This window comes from Protopterus annectens, chromosome 1.part0 (assembly GCF_019279795.1).
Source record: "Protopterus annectens isolate FY-2018-M chromosome 1.part0, PAN1.0, whole genome shotgun sequence".
NCBI lineage: Eukaryota > Metazoa > Chordata > Ceratodontiformes > Protopteridae > Protopterus > Protopterus annectens.
Genome location: NC_056725.1, coordinates 1,536,058,948 through 1,536,084,415, shown reverse-complemented (window position 1 = coordinate 1,536,084,415; position 25,468 = coordinate 1,536,058,948). Strand labels below are relative to the sequence as shown.

At 40.0% G+C, this 25,468-nt stretch overlaps 1 protein-coding gene across 7 annotated transcripts in view; it reads left to right on the top strand.

Moving 5' to 3' along the window:
* FAM227A (family with sequence similarity 227 member A) overlaps positions 1–25,468 on the top strand; it is a 1,098,330-nt gene that overhangs the window by 579,233 nt on the left and 493,629 nt on the right. The gene's annotated exons all lie outside the window — the stretch shown is intronic.

The following is a 25,468-nucleotide window of genomic DNA, read 5'->3' as shown; positions in this document are numbered from 1 at the left end:
ATAATACTAACTTGAAGTTTATTTTGAAAATAGACGTAAAATATTATTTTATTGTAAGGCTGTGTTTAAATGTTAAGATATTCTAACTGTATTCTTTATTAAACATGTGGAAGTCATGTAGACTTATCTCTGGTTATGGTGTGTTTAAAGCTGCTGGTTCTACACATTGTTATTAAATGATATTAAGCTACTTTAAATTTGATTGCATATAATTAGCCCGTTACTGTGTATTGCACCTGTATTTAGAGTATAGATATTTGTTTTCTTTTCTCAGTTTATTGTGAAAGGGTGATGATAGAACATGCGTCCAAGTGGCCTTAGCTATCCATCTTACCAACCTGCTAAGTAAATGAAACAAAATCAGTGTTGCACAGTTTCTAAGGAGCAGAGGGAAGAGGGAGGTATTTGTGCTACATGTAAGAGGAATGATAAAGGCATCATTCAGACTGTTTATATAGCAATAACCCATGCCTAGGTGTGGGTAATGCGGGATGCGTAAATCCCGCATTACCCACACCCAGAAGTGGGTTATTGCTATTATACTATGACATTATTTAAGAAAAGAAATAATTACTTTTCTTAAATAATGGCATTGTATAATGCCTCTTTGCTGCCCTTCCGCAGCTGTCTGGTATCCGCGGCAGTTCTGATGTACTGCGCATGCCCACGCAGTACATCAGAGCTGTGGCCAAAAGCAACGGAGAAAGTAAGATCTCCGTTGCTTTTTACTGTTTCGCTATGTTAAATGGGTTTAACATAGCGAGACAGCTTTAAAATAAGCAATGGAGATCTCTGTTGCTTATTTTAAAGCTGTCTCGCTATGCTAAACCCATTTAACATAGCAAATTTAAAAAAAAGCAACGGAGAAAGCAATATCTCCATTGCTTTTTACACACTGTGTCGCTATGTTAAAGGAGTTTAACATAGTGAGACAGCTTTAAAAAAAGCAACGGAGATCTCCCTTGCTTTTTTTAAACCTGTGTCGCTATGTTAAACTCTTTTAACATAGCGAGACAGTGTTTAAAAAGAGACTTATACTAATGGAAAAAGTCCGGGCAACCAGACCTTTTTCCATTAGTATAAGTCGATTTACAACGTGCACGTTTTGGAATATTAATGGGGGGTCATGGTATAATGTTCCTTTTGGAACACGGAACTGCTTTACGTTAGGTCCTGAATTCTGAAATTACCAGGCGAAAAGACAAGAGCATCTGGTGCTATCATAACTCACATTTGCAACATCTTTCTATATTAAAATCATGAAAAATACAATTTTAAAGTAAAAATAAACATATTTTCATAATGCTTTAGGCATAATTAAAGCATTAATACAATTAATGTACAAATGAAACTATTACCCCAAATTTAAAAAATATGAACCTGGAAGTGACACTTCATTCTACTTTTATCATATGTTACTTCTTTGTTTCTCAGATAGTAATAGTTTCTGGATAGACAATCCATGATCTTACTGTATAAGGTAGCCATTGACATCAGGTGCTCAGAGCTTCCCTTCTCACAGCAGCAGATATCAGCACTTACCCAGGATTTTTAGTCCTTTGACTAGAGATTGTGGTAAGGAGCACATAATCTGATCTTCAGGAAGTTTTCTCTTCCTGGTTCAAATATACTATCAGCAGTTTTTAAACAACACTCTGTGATCACACAAACAATCCTTGTATTTATTTGTGTACACTGCTTGGGAGTGAGAGAGTTTGATAATGCTGCTCCTGGCAACAGACTAAAGACCATTGACAAACATCTGAGATGTTCAGAATCTCAAACTAGTTATTTTGAAGGTTAGATGGGGAGGCAGACTGTAAATGAAAACAAAGAACAAAATTACTTAATAATCATTGGTATGACCTCTCAGAAGGGACAGCACCCGTGTGAGAGAAAAGTATAAAATCTTTGCTTATACACAAATGTTTGAAGTGTGCATTGGAAGAGCTGAGTTGGGATGTGTGTGGATCTGTAATAAACCAATTATACATTGATTGGCTTAATACAGTAAAGTGCATTTCTTTGCTCTTCACTTGAAGAGCTGAAGGGCTGGGGTGCTGGTTGAGCCTGCTATGCTTCTGTTTATGTATATCAGACAAATAAGTTGAAATTCAATGTTATGATCATAATTCTTTCAGCTTATCACAATCAAATATTATAGGATCATACAGAGAGAAAACAGTCATATCTGGAAGGTGGGATAGACGAAGTGTGAAAGCAAGAGGCATAATTACTAGATCATATTTAAATGCCCATTAGTATGATTTGTCATCGAGGGGCAGTACAGGTATCTGAGAGCAACAAGCACAATCACATTACCATGGCCATTTTTCTTTACCCAGATCACAATCAAACATCAGAGGTGTACCACCTAGAAAGTGGCTAGTTTGGGAAGTAGGGAGAATTGCTGTATTATTTATAAACTGACTCATCAGTTTCTCTTGCCAGGGACAGTGCTTGTGTGTGTGTGTGTGAATGTGTGTGTGTGTGTGTGTGTGAGAAAGATAGACATTGTGTGTGTATTTGGTCACATCCATCAATTTCTTTACTTTCATGCTGTCGGAGCTTGTGTCCCTGTATTGTGTAAGAAATCTTGATAAGTTTTGATTCCACTGTAATCAGCTGTAGTCTACTGGCTGGTTCAGCCTAATGGTTGTTAATGAAACTCTAGCAAGAGGACTGCTAAGTATAGTTTATATAGGTGGGTATATGTTTGCTATTCCAGTTCTCTTCTGTTTATGTTGTTGAAGATGAAATGGTCCTGATGGCACTGGTGTAAAGATCTGTGCTGTTGAACATTGCTAGCTGTATAGTTTGTACTAAGTCCTATACAGTCAACTGACTGCACAGCCTTTTTTGCTTATATATATCAGTGAGAACTCTATCTGTATGCATTTGTTCTGCTTGTATTTTTCACACTTAGGCAATTAGAAGAGGTATTTTATTTATTTATTTTTTATTTATTTTACATTTGTTAACTGGGTTAGTCTGGCTGAGCTTTTGGCTCATTTTCAGCAGAGATCCAGGGAGAAAAGTTCCTGAGGACTAGAAAAAAATGTATTAAATTTTAGTAACATAGTAGTAACAATCAGCTTTAGGATCTTACAAGCAGAGACCTGGAGAGAAAAAAAGCACCTCAGGCAATTAAATTATACAAAGTATTAACAATTGGCAGACAAGTATATGAGCTGGGCAGCCACGGTGGTGCAGCGGTTAGCGTTGTCGCCTCCCAGTAAGAGGTTCTCCGGTTTGATCCTCAGCTGGGGTGTCGTCTGTGCGGTGTCTGCATGTCCTCCCTGTGGTCGTGTGGGTTTCCTCCGGGTGCTCCGGTTTCCCCCCACATCCCAAAGACATGCTGTAGGTGGATTGGACACTCTAAATTGGCCCTAGGCGTGAGTGCGTGCGTGCCTGTGTGCACCTTCTGTGGAAGGTTTGGCGCCGGGCTGGCAACTTGACACCATAAAACTCTACTGCCAATTATGAGCGGACAGGTGATCCACTGTGGCGACCCCTAACTGGGAAAAGTCGAAAGAAGACAAGTATGTGAGTTGTTACAAACAAGGTTTTAAACAATTAGCAGAAGAAAATGTGACAAATGTTACAATATTATTTAAGCTGCTTAGACTAAAATGAGTTAGTAGTTAGGCAGATGCTTATTTAAAGTGTGTAGGATCTAGTTGTGTAGGAGTTTGGAAACAAGAAAGGAAAGTAAGAATGGCTAGTAGGAGATGTAGGGGAGGTAGAGTATAGGAGACAGACTAGACAGGTAGGTTGTTTTGAGACTGTAAGAATTAAGAGTGGTTGGAGATAGAGCAAGGGAAGAGGTAGAAGAGGCAGGGGAATAGTGTTAGAGATACATTAAGAGTGAGGTGGTGAAATAGATGAAAGGATGGTTGTTTCAGGGTGGTTGGCTACAGTGGCAAGACCACTTTTTAGGTATTTCCTTGTGGCTAATTTGAAACTTTTGCTATGCTGGAGAGATTTTATTTCCAAGGGGAGTTGGTTCCAGGATGTAGCTAGGTTATAGTTATAGAGAAGGCAGCCTATTTTTGTTTTGGGTTTGTAGATGTCTAATAATTCTTGATTTGAGCTGCATAGTGTCCTAGCAGGGGAATATTTGGATATGATAGTGGAGAGGCTGAGGCAGAAGGAGGGTAGATAGAGGATAGAGTGGATGATTTGTAGTTGGTATACTTTTAGCAGCTGAGGGAATTCTAGCCAGTCTAGTTGCTGTAGTGCTAAGCAGTGGTGTGACTTGTAGGTTTGGTTTGCTGCAAATCTGGCAATCTTATTATAGGTAGTTTCAAGCTTGGAAATAAGTATAGAATTTAGTTTTTTGAATATGTGGCAGCTGTACAGGAGTGTTGGGAGTAATAAAGCCTGGGAGAGGGTTATTCGGGCAGTGTTGGTTAAGTATTTCTAATGTACTTTTGAGTGTAGTGATGTTTTTAGGGAGGAAGAGTAGGAGCTTAGTTTTTTTTTTTTTGATTATATATTAGTTTGTTATCACTAAGCCAAGTCTCAGTGGTGTGGAAGGATGCCTGGGTAGTTGAGTGGAGGTCAGTTGGGTTGTCAGCAATGGTTATAACAATTGAGCCATCAGCATATTGCACAAGAGATGACTGGGGACAAGAGGAGTAGAGCAAGTTGGTGAAAATATTAAAGAGTAGTGGTCCAAGTATGGACCCTTTGGGGACTCCCATTTGTACAGTGAGAGGGGAGAAGAGTGCAGCGAGTCATTTAACTGATTGCTGGCAGGTAGAGAGATATCTGGAAAACCAGGAGATAGTAGGGGGAGAGAAATGTAAGTTAGTGAGTTTATCTAGAAGGAGTGGGTGAGAGACAGTGTCAAAGGTTTTAGAAAGGTCAAGGAATAGGCATGAGACAAATTTATTGTTATCACGAGTTAGGGAGACTATGCTGATGAATGATATGAGTGCAGTAGTTGTACTATGCTTGGGACAGAAACCATGCTGTGTGGGTGTGAGAAGGTTTTCCTGGTGAAGGTAATGCATTACCCGCTTGTGAATGCATTTCTCTAGGATTTTTGAGAGAGGAGAGAGAATGGCAGTAGGTTTGAAGTTGGATATGTCTGAGGAGTTGCCCCCTTTGTGAATGGGTAGAGTAAAGAAATTCTTCCATACAGTGGGGACATAGGATTCAGAAATGGATCAGTTGATTAAGATGGATACAGGATAGGCAAGAGGTTCCGAGGCAATCTGCAGGAAGTAAGATGGTAGCTTGTCAACAGATGGGGAGCAAGGTTTAAGTTTAGAGAGTAATGACTTTATATAGTTAATTGATACTGCCTTTAGAGAGAAGGAGTTAGGACGGTTTGGAAGAGGTATAGAGTTTGTGGAGGTGCTAGTGTTGTTTCTAGGGGGGAGAGAATTTATTATGGAGGTTATTGAGTTTATAAAATGATTGATGTTAAGTTGTCTATCTCGCCTTCGTTCTTGCTGGTTGGGATCGGAGCCGATCCTCGGCTCCGACTCGGCCATCTTCAGTACCACTCAGGGGAGACAATGTGCTTCCTCTTGCACTTCTTCTTCCGAGGGGGCTCCTCTGAGTGATCAGGGGAGGCCTCAGAAGACAAGGAAACACCCAATGGGGTGTCCTGGAGCATCGGTTCCCTACGCTTGGGATCTGGAGGAGGAGCAGAGGTTGGCACAGGGGACGGAGCCGGTGGGGCTGATAGTGGAGCCGACTCAGTGGCCAGCACACTCCGTATGACATCAAAGGCGTCCCTGCCATGATGCAGAGAAAGCTCCGGTTCCAAAGAAATAGGAATCCTTCTCCACACTGAGGGAGACAGCTCCGAGGCTGATGTAGGAGCCGAGCTCACCTGCGCCGAAGCTCCGAGAGGGAGAAATGGGTCGGACAAGGGTCCGATGCCACTCACCCCTCGGAGTCGACGAGGGAGCCCAAGCGCCCAGATCACTTGATGGACGACACCACTGAGGGAATCGGAGACGACATCAGATCTGAAGGAGATAGAGTTATCGGAGCCGATGGTTCCACTACTCGAACCCCAACGAACTCCGGCTCTGAACTCATTGGAGTCGGAGGAGGAACATCAAGAGAAGTGGACGGAGCCGATACCTGTTGAGGGGGGCTGGACAACAACTTGGCTAGTGTCTGTGACTTTTAGCAACCTACTGACCACTCTCTCCACATCATGATCCGACAGCCTAGAGGATCGAGAGGAGTGAGAGGATCAGTGACTATGCTTGCTCTGAAGCAAAGGAGACTGAGAAGCCGAATGCACCGATTCTAGTGAAGGGGACTTCAGCCTCTTGTGGTTCTGCAACGTCTCCAAAGCCTCTGATGGAGCCGATGGGGAGATTGTCTTGTCGGTGCCAGCCGGAACCGACGTGGAAGGTAAATCTTGAACCGAAGATGGCTCCGAACTTGGAGCTGACGGCTTAGTGGATTTAGGGGATTTCCCAGGCTGTGAGCTCTTGGCCGGTGAATCCTGGGGTTTTAAAAGACCCCTAAGAATAAGCTTATTCTTACGCTCCTGCAGGACTCTTGGACTAAAGGCATGGCAGATAGAACAAGAGTCCTGCAGGTGCACAGCGCCTAAACAATAGACGCAAGAGGTGTGCCCATCTGTCAGAGACATTTTCTGACAGCATGAGTCACACTTCTTGAACCCAGAAACCTTGGATTCCTTTGACATCCTTGAAAGTAAGGAAAAACAATTATAACAATAACAATTATAACAATAACAACCAGAAGCAAAATACAGTCTACAAAAAACACACTACTATAAAGTTTTTTTTTTTTTTTTTTTAAGAGAATAGGAAAGCCTCTAACTTAAATGGCTAGCCTATAAGAGAAAGGTAGAAGGAAAAGCCTCTAACTTAAACGGCTAACCTGACAAGAAGAGGTAGGGGGGAGGGGTGGGGAAGAACTCTCTAAGTTAAACGAGTTCTACAAGAAAAAGGAGGGATACTATAAGCTAAACAACTAACTATCACAAAACAAGACTATCGTTAACAATAAAATACTAGAAGGGTTGAATTCTAGTGAAGAAAGTTATGCAAAAAACTTTATACGAGCCTGAGCCAGAAAAATGACACCTTGCAGCTGAAGTGGCAAATGAGATCTGGGTAGCTATCACTAGGCATTATGAGATAAGGGGTAGCCTCGAGCCAGTAAACAGCTCTTGAGCTATTGAAGATGGCCGAGTCGGAGCCGGGGATTGGCTCTGATCCCAACCAGCAAGAAGGAAGGCGAGATGAAGACAACTAACATGGAATGTTACGGTAGGTACATAACTTCTTTTTAAATTTGATGGCTATGTCGTTAGGTGTTGCATTGGGACATGGGTTAGGAGAGGAAAGGTTTCCTGGATGAAAAGTCTGTTGAATAGAGCTCTAGAATTTCTTTGGGTCTGATTTAAGAGTAGAGGGAGGATTGGCATAGAAGTTTATTTTGTCATAATGGATGATTTTTTTAAATTTTATTTCTGAGTTCTTTATATTTCTGAAGAAGAGAAGGGGTCCTAGTTTTAGTCCACATTTTCCAAACCCTATCCCGGTCTTTCATGAGGGTTTTGGTAGCTTTAGTGAGCCAGGGAGCAGAATTAGATTTGATTCTAATTGTGCAAAGAGGAGCAAGGGAGTTAAGAATGTTTAGGAATGTAGTGTTGAAGGAGTGGACAGCTTCATCTAAAGGAAGAGTGGTGAGGTAAGACCAGTTAATTTTGGAGAGTTGGTGAATAAAGGAGTTAGGACAGAAATGAGAAAGTAAGTGGGTGGTAATAAATTTGTTAGGTTTGGTAAGGTGGGGAGTATGTCTGGTAACTGTTATAGGGCAGTGGTCACTGAGGGCATTTGGAAGGGTTTGTGAGTTATGATAGTTTTGAGGGTGGGAGACCAATATTCAGTCAAGAAGAAAGCTAGGTAGGTGAGATTTATTACTGTAGGTTGGGGTTGTGATTAGCTGCTCAAACCCATGTAGGTTTATACAGGAAGTAGTGTTGGGAGCTTGTATTGTAAGCCAATCAATATTTACATCTCCCAGTATAATTATTTCATTGTGGATGGTATGTGTGAGGTGAGATAGGATATTCTCAAGTATGTTAATATTATCACCAGGGGGAATATAGATTGCTGCAACAGTTATGGTGTTGAAACTGTTAAGTTTGAAGTTGGTCAGTAGGAGTTCAGCTGGTGAGAAGGAGGGTAAGTCCAGTGCGGGACTGATTTGGGAGAAACAATTGGAGTAGAGTATGGAGACTCCTCCTCCTTTTCTTTTAGATCAATCTAATCTAAGTATATTATAGCCAGGAGGGATGATTTCACTGTCCAGATGGTGTGGTTTTAACCATGTTTCAGTTAGGGTAACTATGTCAGGAGTATAGTTAGCTATCCAAGCATGGAATTCTTGAACTTTATTTACAAGGCTCCTGACATTGATAGAGCAGAATTGTACTTGTTTTTGTGGGTTGGAGGGGTTGGCAGGTTTAGATACAGGGGGTTATTGTTCAGGGTAGTGTCTGTAGGGCCTGGGTTAGGATGAATGTCACCAGATAGAAGTAGAGGTTTGTAATGCGGTTTTAATTTGAGTAAGTAGACTTTGTTTTTTTGTTTTAAAGGGAAGGGGGGAGATATTTTTATTTTAGGAATGGGAGTGGTGGGGGGAAGGATGGAGGGACAAATTAGTAGCTAGGGTTGTGGTGTAGTACTTGAGTTAAGAGTGGTGTTTGAGGGGTGGAAATAGGGAGTAGGTAACTGTGAGTGATAGGAGGTGCGGTGATAATAAGGAGTAGAGAAGGTAAGAGTATAGTTTGAGTTGTAAGAGACATTTCACTTTATGGGATGTAGAACAGAGGATGAGAGGAAGGGGTGGGAGTAAGGTATAGTAGTAGTCTTTGATAGTGGATAGTAGGTAAGTGTGGGGAGGAGCAAAGAAGGGAGGTAGTATGACAACAGGAAGTAGAGGGGTGGGGGTATTTGCTTAAAGCACATTTTATATTTTCTTGTTTAAGTGGTCAGACTGTTATTTTCCCCCAGCAGAAAAAACAATAATTTTTTTTGTTTTATGAAACAACAAAACAAACAAAAAAAAGAACAGATAATCATTCACTTCTTGATATAATCCTTACTGATATACCACACATGCAGGGATTGGGATCATTGAAGCATCTCCTTTTGTTAGACTAGAAATTAAATTAATATAAAAGATCAATCCTGGTTTAATAGTTATAATACCCATTTGATAACTGGATATATCCACTAGACACACAGTCCCTTTTTAGGGGTGATTTGGAGGCTATGTCTGGTTAAGTGACTTTCTTGTAGTCTCACAATAGGCAAATCAGTGTGAAGAGATTTAAACTCTGTACTATAGAAGCTACAGTTTACAGCCTTAATCCTCTGTACCAACTGCCATTTTGCATTTTGTACTTAAAGTTCTCTTAAGTTGGTTATGCAAGGCTCAAACCTGGAGGTCACTGAGGAACACCGTTTTCCTGAAAGTCATGTTGCATACCTAATCACCCACCAGACATCCAGGATTTGTTTAAATAAAACCAAAGTATCAGTGAGTCTAATCATGCAAGGAGTTTTATTCCAAAGTCTGGTTATTATCTGAATTATACATTTGTTTCTGATATTTCTTCAATTTTTACTAATGTAAACATTTATGTTATCATAACTCTGTGGTTATTAGTAGGACTCAAGCCAAAAATCTCTGTAATAAATTACCATTATCAACTTTGTAATCTAGTAGAGTTTTGACACTAAAATATCTGTAGTGCATGGAAAATACTATTGATACTTTGTAGGTACCTCAGATGCCTCACTGAAGGTACATGTTTTGTAAATTTCATTTGAACATTTTCTGTCTTAAGTAACAGTGTCATACATATGTAAAAAACATTATTAAATTCAAGAATGTGATGAATATAAATTTTATAAAAAAAAGTGTAGACTGTGATTGCCTGTTAAGGAAATTGATTTATGTAAGAATGATTACCTGTATGCAAGAGTCCTAAATGATGAAAATAATTTTTCCTTAGGATGTTCACATGACTGTCAAAGTAGGATTCCCATAATATAGTACCTGTTGTTGATTTGTACTAAAGTTTAAGGCTGTTGCTGTTGCCCATGCTGAGAACTCATCCAGAAATGAAACATATGTTGCAGTTGCCTGCATATTTAGCAAGCCAACACTGTTTGATAGGCTGGTGGAAAAAGCCAAATTAAACAGAAATGGTCCCAGGACCAAGCTTTGTGAAATGCCAGCAGATACATGCAAGTAGTTAAAGTTGGTACCTTGAACAGAAACACACTGAGTTCTACCAGACAACCATTTGTTAATCCCATTCACTAAGAAGGGGTTATATCTGTATCTCTTTAAAGCACTATTAATAGATTTATAGGGTAGACTATCAAAAGCTTTGGCTAAATCTAAGAAAACAACTCCCACTTTCAAACCATGATCAAGTTCAGTAGTAACATGATCATAAAACTCAATCAGATTTATTAGTGTAGCCCTATGAGCACTAAATCTGTGTAAATTAAATTATATTATGTTTTTAATATTCATATTCATTACCTGAACATTGTCCTATTACAACCTGGATATAATTCAAAAGGTATGAAAGTAAAACTCGTTTACTTCATGGAAAGATTTGTCTCAGCTATTACAGAAAATAATCTAACTGAGTTAAGTGTGAAGTGGAATTATATTACTACAGAATCTGACATAAAAACAACCCTAGGCAAGTTTATCAAAGGATCTACAACCACTCAAAATAAAATAGTTCCATTCAGTATACAAACGTTTAAGGGAAACAAGTGTTCTTGGGTTTCGTCCAACATTAAAATACTTTGTAATGCCACTGATAATATCTAGAAAAACTGGAAAAACCCCACAAAGATTCTGATATCCTGAATGAATTTCTCCTAGCTAATGTGAAAACAAGACAGACAGATACATAAATTAATTAATTAATTAATTAATTAATTAATTAAATTAAATTAAATTAAATTAAATTACCAGGTTTTAGCAGATTCAGTTTATAATCTAAAAGTCAAACCTCACAATTACTTTTACTCAAGAAAATTAAAAAAGACAATGAATGGCTCAACCAAATTGAAGGCTGCAAGACACAAACCTCTTCCAAAACCCCACAAATTTAGATTCCTGCATTAGAATTGCCTTCCTTTTTAAGGTTGTGTATTCTGCAAGTGTTACTAAACTACTAGCACAATTGCAGGACAAACAAAGTCACACTTGCAGTGATCTTCATCCACCTTTTCTCAAAATGGCAGCCCTAGTAATTGCCAAACCACTAATCTACATTATTAATATGTCACTTACACAGATTCTGCTCAGTTCTTGCTTAGGCATACAACATCCTGTAAAAATTAATGACCATTGGGCCAATTTATAATTTACAGCCCACTGCAAAAATACTGGAAAAAAGATATTTATCCACAATTGCTTGCACACTTTTCAAAGTAAAATCTTCTTTACTACTCACAGCACAGACATATTTATAGTGTCACCAATAAACTAGGGAACTTCTCATTGCTGCAGTGTTTCTGTTTCACACAAAACTTTTGATACAGTACATCACAATCTTCTACTATCAAGACTTCAGGTGCATGATTCTGGAGAAAGACCCAACAGATGTTTTAGCAGACATCTGAAAGGCTGTACTTTGAATGCAAGTCTGGATAATAACTTCTTAAATCAATCGATATTTGATAGCTGGAGTCCCACAAAGATTAGTATTATGTCCTGTCTGCTTTTTCTTTGCTATTAACAACCTTTTCCTTCCACTGCCTAAGCTCAAATTATACTAAATGTATGTGACCTGATTCTGCTATGAGTGGACAAAAGTGATGTTTTATTTATTTATTTATCCTTTGTTGATAGTGTTAGCCCCACTAGTCTAGTAGCCTCTTTTCGGAGAGACCCGAGGTGATATTTATGGGTGGACATTGGAGAACCTCCCCCACTCTTTTTGATAGGTGTTGTGGGATCTTTTACATCCACCTGAGCTGTTTTACATCCCATCTGAAGGATTATAATGCAAACAAAAAAATCCAAGAAGACTTTTTACATTCTGTGCTCATGACTTTCTATAATAATCTCATACATAATCAGAACAAGACAACAAATACGCTATTGTCTCTAGCCAGGCACTGCTTATTAGTGAACACCTGTGTGTCTCTCCTACTTTGGACAGCTAAGAACAATAAAACCATCAAGACTCAATTATTCAAGAAGCGTTCTATCCACAAGTCCAGTTATGATAAGTTGAGGAGATTTCTTCATCCGTTGAGGGAAGGAGAGACGGTGAGAATACAAACGACAAAAGGTTTCGACCGGATTAGTCATGTTTCAGGTATATACTCCAAGCTGAGGTCCTACCTTGTAGAATCTGAGGGTGTGGAGTTCCGGAGAAATCACAAACATCTTCTTCCTGTACCAGAATTACCATCACAGCATTGTTCTTGTGATACAGACTCTAGACCTCAGAGTGAACCAAATGTTGTTCCTATCCCAGAGTGAGTTCCAACCTCTGATTCCATTCCCAAAGATGTTCCAAATACTTCCAAGGTCAAACATTTTGTAGAGACAGCTCCAGTTGCTAAACCCAGTTCCCAGTTTTATGTCACACGATATGGAAGAATATCCAGGCCCAGTGTGAAATACTCAGCAACATGGACTTAACTTTATATATATGTACCTAGTCTTGTATAAATGCATAATAAAGAACTATCTGTGATATCTGCATGACAAATAGATTCATAATGTTGCATGTTTTATTTTCTCAAAGAGGGATGTTATGGATCAGAATGTATGTGCTGTGTACTGTGTCTTTGAGAAGCATATCAAGACTGAGCGTGCACGTATAAATGCCAGGCATGTGCTATTCCTAGTGCCATTTTGAGAGTGCAGCCAGGGAGTGAGCATGTATGATTCCAGTAGTTAGTTTGTATATCAGTTACTTAAGTTAAAGTCAGTAAACTTCCACATTCAACTAGACCATTTAACTGATGATATTTAGGACTACTAGTAACATGTACAAAGTCCCATTCTCTCTGCAGATTTCTGAAACAACTGACTAGTAAATTGAGTACCATTGTCAGAAATAACTTTGTGTGGACTACCATGGACTGAGAAATGATGTTTCAACTTAGTAATAACAGCAGTGGATATTAGGTTAGGTAGTAGATCAATTCCAAACGAATTTGAATAAGAGTCTACCAGTACTAAGTAGTGTTGATCGTTCCACTTGAAGATATCAGTGGTCACTGTTGACCAAGGTAGTTCAGGAACTGGACTTAATTGAAGTGAGTCTCTTCGCAAATGTGGTGTAGTACTATTGCATACTGAACAAGAAGAAAGTACTTTATCAATGTCTTTCAGTAATGATGGCCAAAATACTAATTCTCTCGTTGCCTCATAGTGGATGTGGAACCTGGGTGACCATGATGCAAAATCTGGATATATTCTTGTTTAAGAAAGCAGGAACAACAATTTTAGGACCTTTGAAAATAATGCCATCTTCCATCAACATTTCATCCTTGCAAGGAAAATAGGTTTGCACTTCAGGTGGTACACTAGATTGCTTTGACGGCCATCTAGTATTAATGTAGTGACTGAGCTTTTGCAAAATTGGAAAAGTCTTTGTGTGATCTCTTAACTCATCAAGCCTAGTGGTAGAAAAATTGTGCACTGTCATCACGTCAGAATCAAAATTCTCTGCATCAAGCTGTTCCGTCGTATTTCTGGGCAATCTGGATCAGCCAGATAGAGCAGTTTGCCATTCGTATAGACCATTTTGAAGTTGTACTTTTGAAATTTGAGCATCATTCTTTGTAATCTCGCTGGAGCTAAATGCATAGGCTTCTTTAGAATAGTCTAGAGGTTGGTGGTCAGTTTCAATCTGAATAGCTTGACCATAAATATAATCATGAAACTTGGAACATGCAAATACTATTGCCAAAAGGTCTTTCTCAATTTGAGCATACTGCATCTCAGTTTGGGTAAGTGTTCTAGATGCATAGGTCACTGGTCTACCCTCTTGAAGTATAACTGCACCAATACCAAATTTTGAAGCATCACAGGAAAGAGTGACTGGTTTCTTCACATCATAGTATCTTAATGTAGGTGGGGGTGGCAATTTTCTGCTTAAGGTCTTTAAATGCCTCCTGGTGCTGTTCTAACCATGACCGTGCAACATTTTTTGTATCAGCTCTCTTAAAGGTGCTGTCAACTCACTGAAGTCTGGTATAAACTTGCCTAAATCGTTCACCATGTCTAGGAAATGCTGTAGAGCTTGAACATTGTCTGGTTCTGACATCTCAAGAATAGCTGCTTGCTTGGTCGGGTCTGGTCTCAAGCCAGTACTGAAAAATAAATTACCTACATATGTAACCTCTGTAAGTCTGAATTTGCACTTCAGAGGATTGAGCTTCAAGTTTACTTCATGTGCCCTGTCTAGAACTTTCTTTAGGTTTCTGTCATGCTCTGCTTCACCATTGCTTCCAACCAATAAATCGTCTAGTATTATGGCACAAGGACAACCCGAAAAAAATTTGCTCCATTGCACGCTGCAAGACTTCACTTGCTGAATTTATTCCAGATGGCATCCTTAGAAATCTGTATCTGCCAAATGGAGTACCAAAAATGGTTAATAATGAGGATTTGCGATCAAGCATCACTTGCCAAAATGAGCTTTTTGCATCCAAGACAGAAAAAAAACAGTGGCATTTAGTATTAGGGCTGCAACCTTTTCGACTGTGTGCATTGGATGATATGGTCTTTTCAATGCTTTGTTCAAATCTCTTGGGTCAATACATATTCTGATTTTGTCTGAGCCTTTTTTGTGATCTGATGCCATAGATGATACCCATTCAGTTGGTTCTGTAACTGGACAAATTACACCTTGCTGAACCATTTTATCCAACTGAGCCTTAACTTTATCCTGCATAGCTATCAGAACTCTTCTTGCTGGTCTGACTACTGGCGTGACCTCTGGATGCAACTTAAAGGAAAACACAACTGGAAGTTTGCCCAACTTGTCATCGAAAACATCAGCATATTCTGAGAAAATGGCTTCAGAAAAATTAGAACTAGGAGATGCACTTATGTGATGAACTTCTTTGGTAAAAGAAAGCAGATTCATTCTCAAACAAGTTGTAACAGTTCTTTGCCAAATAACATGAAAGCCTTTGGTTTGAATTTTTTCACCTCCATAAGCAGCAAGTTTTACACTACTGACCACATTGAGTTGTTCATCCGTTCTCACTTTAGCAAATATGTCTGCTGATATAACATTACACTTTGAACCAGTGTCTACTTTAAGCTCTGTGGATTTGCCATTGATCCGGACAGTACAAAACACTTCACTCTTTGCCAATAAATTCACTGCATCAGCTCTTTGACCAACTACTCATACACCATCCACATAGAAAGCTGACTGCTGCGGCTTAACTTGATCAATTTGCTTTTTCATGTGACCTTTCATTACAACTGTGTGAGGTTTACTTGATTTGCAAACGTTTTGGAAATTGTTCCATTTTTTACACTTGTGACATTGCTGACCGAATGCTAAGCATTTCATACTTTTAGACTCATGATTTGCACCACAATTGCGGCAGTTAACAATAAAGCTAGACTTGGGTTTTGCTGATTCATGCTTGTACTGCACTGAGGAACATGCTCCTTTAACTGAACTAATCTTAGAACTTTCTAGAAAATGACGTGGTTTCCTTGGTGAGTCAGCAGGGGTTGTAGTTGCCATGTGCTTAGGCCTACTTCTGTTTGCCATGTGTTGCATGCTATCTACATTTGCTCTGAAGCCTGCTGAAACCATGCTTTTGTCACTTGCAAGCATACTTGTGTGGTTTTCTGTCATCTCATGGATTTGACAAATCTCTATGGCTTTACTCAGTGGTAATTCACTGTCACAAAGCAAGATCTTTCTCACAGCAGCATTATTAATACCACACGTGAGCCTGTCATTTATTAACTCATCTTTTAAGTCACCAAACTGACACGTTTTAGCTTTCTTTCTCAGGTCAGTTATATAAGCTGCTTGGTTTCTGATTTCTCATGTTAAACAAATGCCTCTCTAATGTAATATTTGTCTGGGGGTTACAACTTTCTCTGAACTTACGCTTCAAACACTCAGGGTCTTCCCTTGATTCAGCCTGTACAACAATATGATGGTTTTCACCTTCTCCTTCATATACTGCTGGTGCATACACAAATGAACGGTCGCTTTCTATGGCCTCTGACCCAGCTAGATTTAGCAAAGTGAATGCCCTGGTACATGTGTCTTTATCTGAATAAGCTGCTTGTATAAAAATATTGTACTCTTGCTGAAATATTCTCCAATTCTCTGCAATATTCTGATCAAATACAAGAGGTAAGGGCTTTCAAAATCCGTCTGCCATATTAACACATACCAGTGAAGGGTTTTGTAAATAAGCATGAACACATACACATACACATGCCAGAGATTTATGCCAGTATTTGTAACTTTGCCCAATAGCACAACAAGCCTGTGTATAACTGAACTTTGTGAAATAAGTCTCTCTCAGGCACTGTAATACTCTTGGAATCACTGTATTATAAGAAATCACTTCTTATCATGTAAGAAATATATCAAATAACTGCTCGATGCAAGCCTCTGTGTAACTGGACTTTGCAAAATAAGTCTCTAGGGCACCATAATACTCCTGAAATTATTGTATTGCAAAAGTAATTTATCATCATTTTAAGAAACATTTCAAATAACTGCACAATGTGTGTGAACTGAGCTAGAGAAGCTCAGCATCAAAAGCATTTCAAAGTAATTGCACTTTGCGAATAAAGTGTACACAGCACACTGAAATTTCCCCAAAATGGCGGTACCTTCCTAGGCAATTCTTTGCAGTGCAAGATACACTCTGAAATGGCGGCACTTTGTGAATAGTCACACCCAGCACAAGAAACTTCTCAAAATGGCAATACTTTGACTGCACAAAATAGTTGCACTTTGCACACAAACAAACAATTCAGAATACATACACAGTAACAAGCAAACAGTGTAAGCACTTCTACACACCTTGAGACACTTTGAATAACTTTAGTTATGCCCTTGATACAATACAAAGTCGTAGTTATGGCAAAACACAGCACTTTGTCAAAACATGCAGTCGTCTTGCTTTATTTATGCTTAATGTGCCCTTTTTGCCCTTATTATATTCGTTTTGCTTTAAACATGCTTGTTTTGCGTTAAACATACCCATTTTGCTTTTCTGTTAATCGTTTCATCGAACACCTTTACTTTAAACATTCCCTTAGTTAATAAACCTTTTGTGCCTCCCACTTGTTTAATAATATGATTTGTGCCCTTCTAATATCCCATTTTGTGCTTTCTATAAAATAAGTAGTTTGTGCGAATTCTCATTACCGTTGATTCTTGTCTGGCTCTTTTTCATCCTCATTTCTCTTAGTTTACCTTCACTGTCATCTCTGCACCTCATGACTCTGAATATTATTCTCTGCGATCCCGGTTCTGAAACTATGTTACTCTCCTACTTTGGACACAATAGAAGAGTCTTCGTGGATTCTGTTCAAGCAGCTTTATTATATACAAACACATCAGGATAGAAGTTTACTTACTTTAACTTAAGTGACTTATATACAAACTAACTACTGCAATCATACTTGCTCACTCCCTGGCTGCACTCTCAAGATGGCACTAGGAATAGCATGTGTTGTCATTTATATATGCACGCTCAGCATTGATATGCCTCTTAAATACACAGCACATACACTATGATCTACAACCTGGCACTCAAATAACATTGGTATTCAGTCATAAATAGCTAGACCAATGACTTCATCTCAGCCTTTCATTCAAGCTATACACAAGCACTGGTTTTAATTAAGTAGTTAGATAGTTTAAGATTTGTTACAAATTGTCAGCTCATTTAAGTCCTAAGCCTTTATGAATACATTCAGGCCAATAAAGGCAAGCCACCTGGAATGTACCCATAATGACTTAAAAAAGAACAAGTAAAAAGTCATAGGCATTCAGAAACCATGTAGCTGAAGCACTGTTATGTCCTTAATGGATTATATACATTTATATATATATATATATATATATATATATATATATATATATATATATATATATACATGTATCACACGGGGATCCATTACATGAGGATTAAGGTATTAGGCACTGAAAACTCTAACTTGGCTGTATCTTTATTGCATTTTTTTACTGAATGTTTGCTTGTGTGACCGTTTTACCATTTGGTTTGGATATTTTTAAATATTGCTACAAAACACAGGGTATTTGCAGGTATTTGAACTATTTTTGGTCCACTTATGTGCCACTAATATTAGGCTCCTCTATGACCAGCTGCCCTACACACCCATCCCCAGAAGTTTCCATACTATGGTGGCAACCTGGTTTGACCCACAGGGAGGCCTACAATTCTCTATGGGTAGGTTCTCTGGGTTCTCTTCACCATGCACATCCAAGTGAGATGGACCCAAGTGAGGAACCATCATTTTCTCAGTGTTTTCTTTCTTATAAGTCTTATGTCTATTTAAAGTGATTGGCCTATATCACCTTGGAGCATACAGTGTTGCTTCATGGGAAATGCCCCCATCTACATAGTGATATATTCTTATTTTACCTGCCCCGATGCATGAGCAATAGTTCTGTTATCATGGCTTTGGTATCACTTCCAGGAGTCATGAAACAGCCAGACATTCAGCATGACCCTATGTCCTCCCACTGGAAAATGTGAGGAGGCATTACCTTATCACTCCTATTCCATCCCCACTAGTTCCAACAGGCACCTGGGCCAGTAGGAGAACTCAGGTCACATGAGTCATAATAAGGGCTATATCCTTTTACACTAACAGACATTCTGGCACATTTCTTTACAGTAAGTTTCCATAAAGGGTATGAATATGACTTATGTTCAGAATATGGGATGCATTACATATCCAGAATATATCTGTGTTGAATTGCCACTATATCATAAGTCAAATATACATATTATATCAAATATGGAACGTTTCTGTCACTGTATTTATGCATGACCCATCCACTCCAAATTTAGCCTCATCTGCAGTGGCAGACATTACATAATGAAAATGTTTTAGTAACTATAAGTAAGTATGTGTTGTGTGTGTGTGTGTGTGTGTGTGTGTACACACACACACACACACACACACACACACACACACACACACACACACACACACACACACACACACACACACACAAAGAGAAAGGCCCACATTTGTGTATATATGTCCTAAACCTAAAATCACAATCTAGATGCATTTTGTAGCAGAGAACCATGATACATTTTCTGAGAAATTTGTTAGAAAAATGACAGATAGTCGATCTTTTCTAAATACTACCCATAGTCTTACATAGTGATTTGGTTATTTTGCTTTCTTGCTGTTTAGTTCTTAACAACCATATATTTGAATAATTTATTCTTGCTGACAATCTCTCTTCAAAGGTTCATAGATTCATATCACAAGGTAAATTAGGGGAATATTTGAAACTACTGTGGCTAAATCTTTGTACATTTGCAGCAAAGATATGTTCTTAGAGGAACTAGCCCTACACTCATCTACCACTCACCTTCAGTTTACTCACTACTCGCCTCATTATGGCACTTCCAGCCATATTAATAGGCTCTGTAGCTCAGGACATGCTGCGATGTAGTCCTATTTTAAAATTGTACCATGCCTGTATTCTGATCAAGAGGCCATCATATGTTAACTTCTATCCCCTCACAATCTTCCACCAATGACATGGAAGCTGAAACCACTATCACACTAAATGCCCTGATTTTTCAGAACAGTTGTTTTGTATATAACACAAAAATTTATAGAGCTGCATTCCTTAAATGAGTATTCTCTGACCACCCTATGGAATGCCTTCAAGTGCTGCCTGCCTATGAAAGCAATGGAATAAAAATAAAGAATTAATTCAGTTATAAAATCAATACAGATGGGTCTGTGAGAGCAAATCACACTTCTGAAAGAGACACAACTTTGTCTGTGTAAGTTCAGCAGATTAAATTTAAGATCTAAAATTGTAAAAATTTTGACTGAAATTGCACCGGACAAATTATGCCTGCATACTATGAAGTAACACCACAGGTCTACAGTAGATTAGCGTGAAAATGAAAGTCCAAAGTTAAACAATTCCCATCTCTTGATCTCTTACATATAGCTTCATAAATTCATAGGTGTTTAGTAGACTAACAACAAAGGCCATGCATCCCAAATCTCTAACAAGTGCTAGTACCCTTGATAAGTGTAAGCAGGGGTTGGGAGATGAAACATTTACAAGCAGGGGCCTGGAAGATGAACCATTTACATGCTACCTGTATCCATCAAAGACATAGGTGCAAAACCAAGGATGAATTTCCTGATGTTCATCATGTTTCACTGTTGCAGTCATGACTGTAGGGTTCTCCCCTGCCGGCAGGCAGCCCTCGGTCGGCCAGAATCCCAAAGTCTGGGTCCGGCGCCGGCTGTTCAGCCATGCTCCCTGACGTCAGAGCGCCAGGAGTACAAAGCTGACAGCCGACGCCATCTTCTCCAGTCTTTCTTGCCATGTGGTGATAGCAGTTCGCATTTGCCGGTCGGCGGACTCCTGACAAATTTTACTGATATACTTCGGTGCGAAGATTTTCTTCACCACTCAAAGCTAAGTACCCCGTTGGGGAAACTTTTTTCTTGCTCCACTCCGATGTCAGAAAAAGTTAATAATTGTATTTCATGTGGGAAGCAAATACCTCATAAGGATTTTCATTCTTACTGTATTCCTTGCTTGGGCCCTGACCACGACGTTGCTAGTTGTCGGTTTTGTGCTAGATTCAATCAACGTACAATTAAGCGAAGGTACGATTTTGCTTTTCATTACTTCGGTAGGCGCTTTAACTACAAAATGTCATCGGATACGGTCCCGGCTACCAGAGTTCATAAACGTCGCAAGGATAAAGACAGGCCTCCGAGGTCCAAATCTGATGATAACGCACAAGCGGAGCCAGCTTCAGGTTCGGCCATTGTCAGTGAGGCGCTTTTGCAGCCCCTGTCGTCGGCCATTTCAGAACCTATGGCCGAAACGGACTCTCATGAGGAGCCAACCAGGCCTTTAAATATTTCTGTTGCAGGACCTTCGGACAACGCTCCTTCGGATGGGTCCGGAGCCGCTGTGCAGGTACCGGCTTCCGAAGGGGTTTTCAGGCCTACTCAGCTACTAATAAAGGCAAAGCCAAAGACAAAGGCAAAGACTCCTTCAAAATCAAAGACTTCTGCACAAGCTTCTTCTGAACCGGCTCCCAAGTCACAGAAGCAGTTACTCAAGATGGCGGAGGATTTGATTACTATAATTAGGGGTTCTCATCCCCCTCCAGACAAAAGGCCAAGGCAGGATATTTCTTATGATTCCTCTGATCAGGCTTCTGTTTCCTCAGTTTCTTCTTCTGATCAGGAATATTCTTTCCCTCCTTATGAGGATTCTGATGCTGAAGAATCCATTCCTTCAGCTTCTCCCCCTGAGGATTTCTCTTTTGGGGAAACTTTGCATGAAATGAGGGAACATTTCCACTGGGAAGGACAGGAGTATTCGGAATCCAAGAAAAGGCTGAGGGAATTTCTTCTTCTTCCCCAACATAGACCCCTGGCTATTCCTCCTGTTTTGGATATTGTGGATGATGCTTTTTCGGAGGCTGACTTAACCCCTGACTCTTTTCCTCCTGCTCCTGTGAAACCTGATAGATATTACAGGGTTCCTGATTCCCATCAGTTTTTATACAAGAACCCTTCTGCTGACCCTGAAACCATTTCCCAGGATCCTAAGGGAGATAAGGCCGCTTCTGCCAAAAATCCTACTCTTACTGAAAAGGATTCTCGATCCTTAGAAAGATAGGGCAAAAAAGTGTACACTTCTGCTACTTTGTCCATTAGGGCTTTAAACTGTCAGTTTCATATGTTTAAATACCAGCAATTTCTACTGTCTGTCTTAAAACAAAAGCTTACTTCCATTTCTGCCTGTGAAGAGGATAAGAAATTACATGATTTATTGCATGCCACTGAACAGGTTGGGAAGCATGGTTTACACTGTGGTTTTGATGCCTTGGAGGCTTCTTGTAGGGCTGCGGCCTCTGGCACAGTCATTAGGAGGCATGCATGGCTAAAGGAACACAATTTACCTGAACAGGTAAAGGCAAAATTATTGGATGCTCCTGTTCAGCCTAATGTTTTGGTTGGATCAAAAGCTGAAGAGGTGATTAAAAAGATGGAGGATAAGGTAAAATCAATGCAAACAGTTAAAGATTTCTTACAAGTACAGCCTCTTAGATTTAGCAGGAATTGGCCTTCGAAAAATTGGTCTTTTCCCACTTCAGACAGGCCTCAGAGGGGTAGATATAGACGTTCCAGAGGGAGGCCTCAATCACAAGCTGCTTATAGACCAAGACAGTGGACTGCTTCCACCCCTAGAGGAGGAGAGGACAGGTCACAATCTCAAAGGAAACAAACTCAATGACTCCCTCTGTGGGGCTACAGGAATTTCTTCCCTGGAGGCCCCTCTTGGAGGAAAACTCTCTCTTTTTTATCAAAATTGGACTCAAATAACCCAAGACAAATGGGTTTTGGATGTGGTTTTAAGAGGTTACAAATTCCATTTTCCTACCTTGCCAAGGCCAAGCGGATGGCCAGACCTTCCAAAACATCAATGGACGGAGGCCTTAAACCAGGTGGAAGCTCTTTTGGCTATGAATGCCATAGAACTGGTTCCTCTTTCAGAGAGGGGAAAAGGGTTTTATTCAAGGCTCTTTCTAGTCCCAAGGAAGCGAAACTCATGGAGACCCATTCTGGATCTGTCGGTCTTGAACACCTTTCTAGAGATTCCAAAATTCAAGATGCTTACTCTACAGCAGCCACTTCCAATGCTGTCCAAAAATGCATGGATGGTAACTTTGGATTTAAAGGAGGCATATTTACACATTCCCATCAGGCAGGACCACAGAAAATACCTCAGGTTCATAACCGGATCGAGGCACTTTCAATTCTCTGCGCTGCCCTTTGGATTATCTACTGCGCCCAGGGTCTTCACCAAATGCCTGGCTCCAGTAGTAGCTTACTGCAGACTCAAGGGAATTCAAATTTACCCTTATCTGGACGATTGTCTAATTCAGGCAGACAGCAAGGATGTCTTACTCCAGCATCTAGAATTTGTACAGAACCTTCTCAAGTTCCTGGGATTCTCTGTAAACATAAAAAAGTCCAATTTGACACCATCACAACAGATAACTTTTCTGGGTGCTCTTCTAAACACCACAACCCAGATGGCATTTCTGACATCTGAAAAACAATTACAGCTGGCTTCAACTTTCAAAACCTTGGCAACTTTAACTCAGCTATCTGCAAGGAAATTCCTGCAAGCTTTGGATTACATGGCCTCCTGCATCCTTCTCGTACCATATGCAAGACTACACATGAGGAAAATACAGTGGTACCTAAAAAGTGTATGGTCTCAGCATTGCCACAGTTTAGACATACTGATCTCCGTCCTTCCTTGCCTTCAAAAGGAATTTCTTTGGTGGTCCAGGGCATGTGCTCTAAACAAAGGGAAACCCTTCCGTCTGCCTCCTGCCACTCAGATTCTAACCACGGACGCCTCAGATTATGCTTGGGGAGCCCATTTTCAGGGCAACTGTCTGCAGGGCCTTTGGACAAAGGATCAGAAGCACCTGCATATCAATTTAAAGGAAATGTTAGCCATTCAGAAAGCTCTATTGGCCTTCAGGAATCTCTTACAACCAGGACAACTACTAATACGGACAGACAACACCACAGTTATGTGGTACATAAACAAGCAAGGGGGATCTCATTCCTACCCCCTTTGCAGACTAGCCATGGATCCATGGAACACAGCTCTAGCTTGCAATATGGATCTTCAAGCTCAGTTTCTACCAGGGAAACAAAACTTCCTGGCAGACAGTCTGAGCAGAAACCTTTCGGATCCACATGAGTGGATGCTGGACTCCACAATATTCAGGATGATAACAGCAGTCTGGGGATGTCCTCCCATAGACCTCTTTGCATCCCATCTCAATCATCAACTACAGAATTTTTGCACCAGGACTTTCCACAGAGAAGCTTGGAAAGTGGATGCCCTATCATTCAGTTGGAGGCACCTCTCGGGATATGCCTTTCCGCCTCTTCCTCTTCTTCCACAGGTCTTATTGAATATAAAACAGGACAAACCCAAGATGATAATCTTGCTGGCTCCAAATTGGCCTCGGCAGTTTTGGTATCCTACTCTAAAAAAACCTATGTCTGGAGCCCCCTTGGGTTTTACCTCAGTCTCCGAACCTTCTGTCCCAACATCAGGGTCAGGTTCTACACTCTCATGTCAGAACTCTCAGCCTGGCGGCCTGGTTAATCCAGGGCCTTTGATTTCTTCTTTCCTACCCAAGCAGGTTATGGATGTCATTTTAGAAGCCAGACGTCCTAGCACTAGAAAATCTTATGCAGGAAAATGGAAAAGATTTTGTTCCTGGATGCAGGCTCAGGATTCTGATTCTTTTCTTCCTAACATTACCTTAATTTTACTTTACTTGACAGATCTCTTACATAAGGGTCTCTTTCTCTTCCATTAAGATTCATGCCTCTGCTATTTCTGCTCATTATAATACAGACCCTCCCATCTTTTCCCACCAGCTCATGAGACAGTTTCTCAGAGGAGCTAAGAACTTAAGACCTCCTAGATCTCCTCCCATTCCAGCTTGGGATCTCAACTATGTTCTGGAAAAACTAACCTTACCTCCTTTTGAACCTGCTGCCTCTTTTGACATCAAGTTTTTATCTTGGAAAATGGCTATCTTGTTAGCCCTAACCTCTGCCAGGAGAGTTTCAGAGTTACAAGTTCTTATGGCTGTGGAACCTTATATTATTTTTCATCAAGACAGGGTATCTTTGAGGACTAATCCTACCTTCATGCCTAAGGTAGTTTCCAAAGTGGCTTTAAATCAAACTATCCACTTGCCAACCTTTTTCCCCACTCCTCAAAATAAAGGGGAAAGGATCTTACATTCCTTGGATGTACACAGACAACTACGTTTTTACCTGGACAGAACCAAGGACATCAGAAAATCAGAACAATTGTTTGTTTCTTATGCTTCAAGTTCCCAAGGTAAAGCCATTTCAAAACAGACCATTTCTAAATGGATTGCTCATGGAATCAGATTTTGTTATTCACACCATGGAAAGCAAATCCCAGGAGTATACGGACTCATTCCACCAGAGCTGCTGCCACTTCTGCGGCCTTCCTCAGGGAGTTCCTACCAAAGACATTTTGGAAGCTGCAACTTGGAGTTCAGTGCATATTTTTCTAAGCACTACAATCTACCTCTCTACTCTAAGTCTAGGGCAGGCTTTGCCT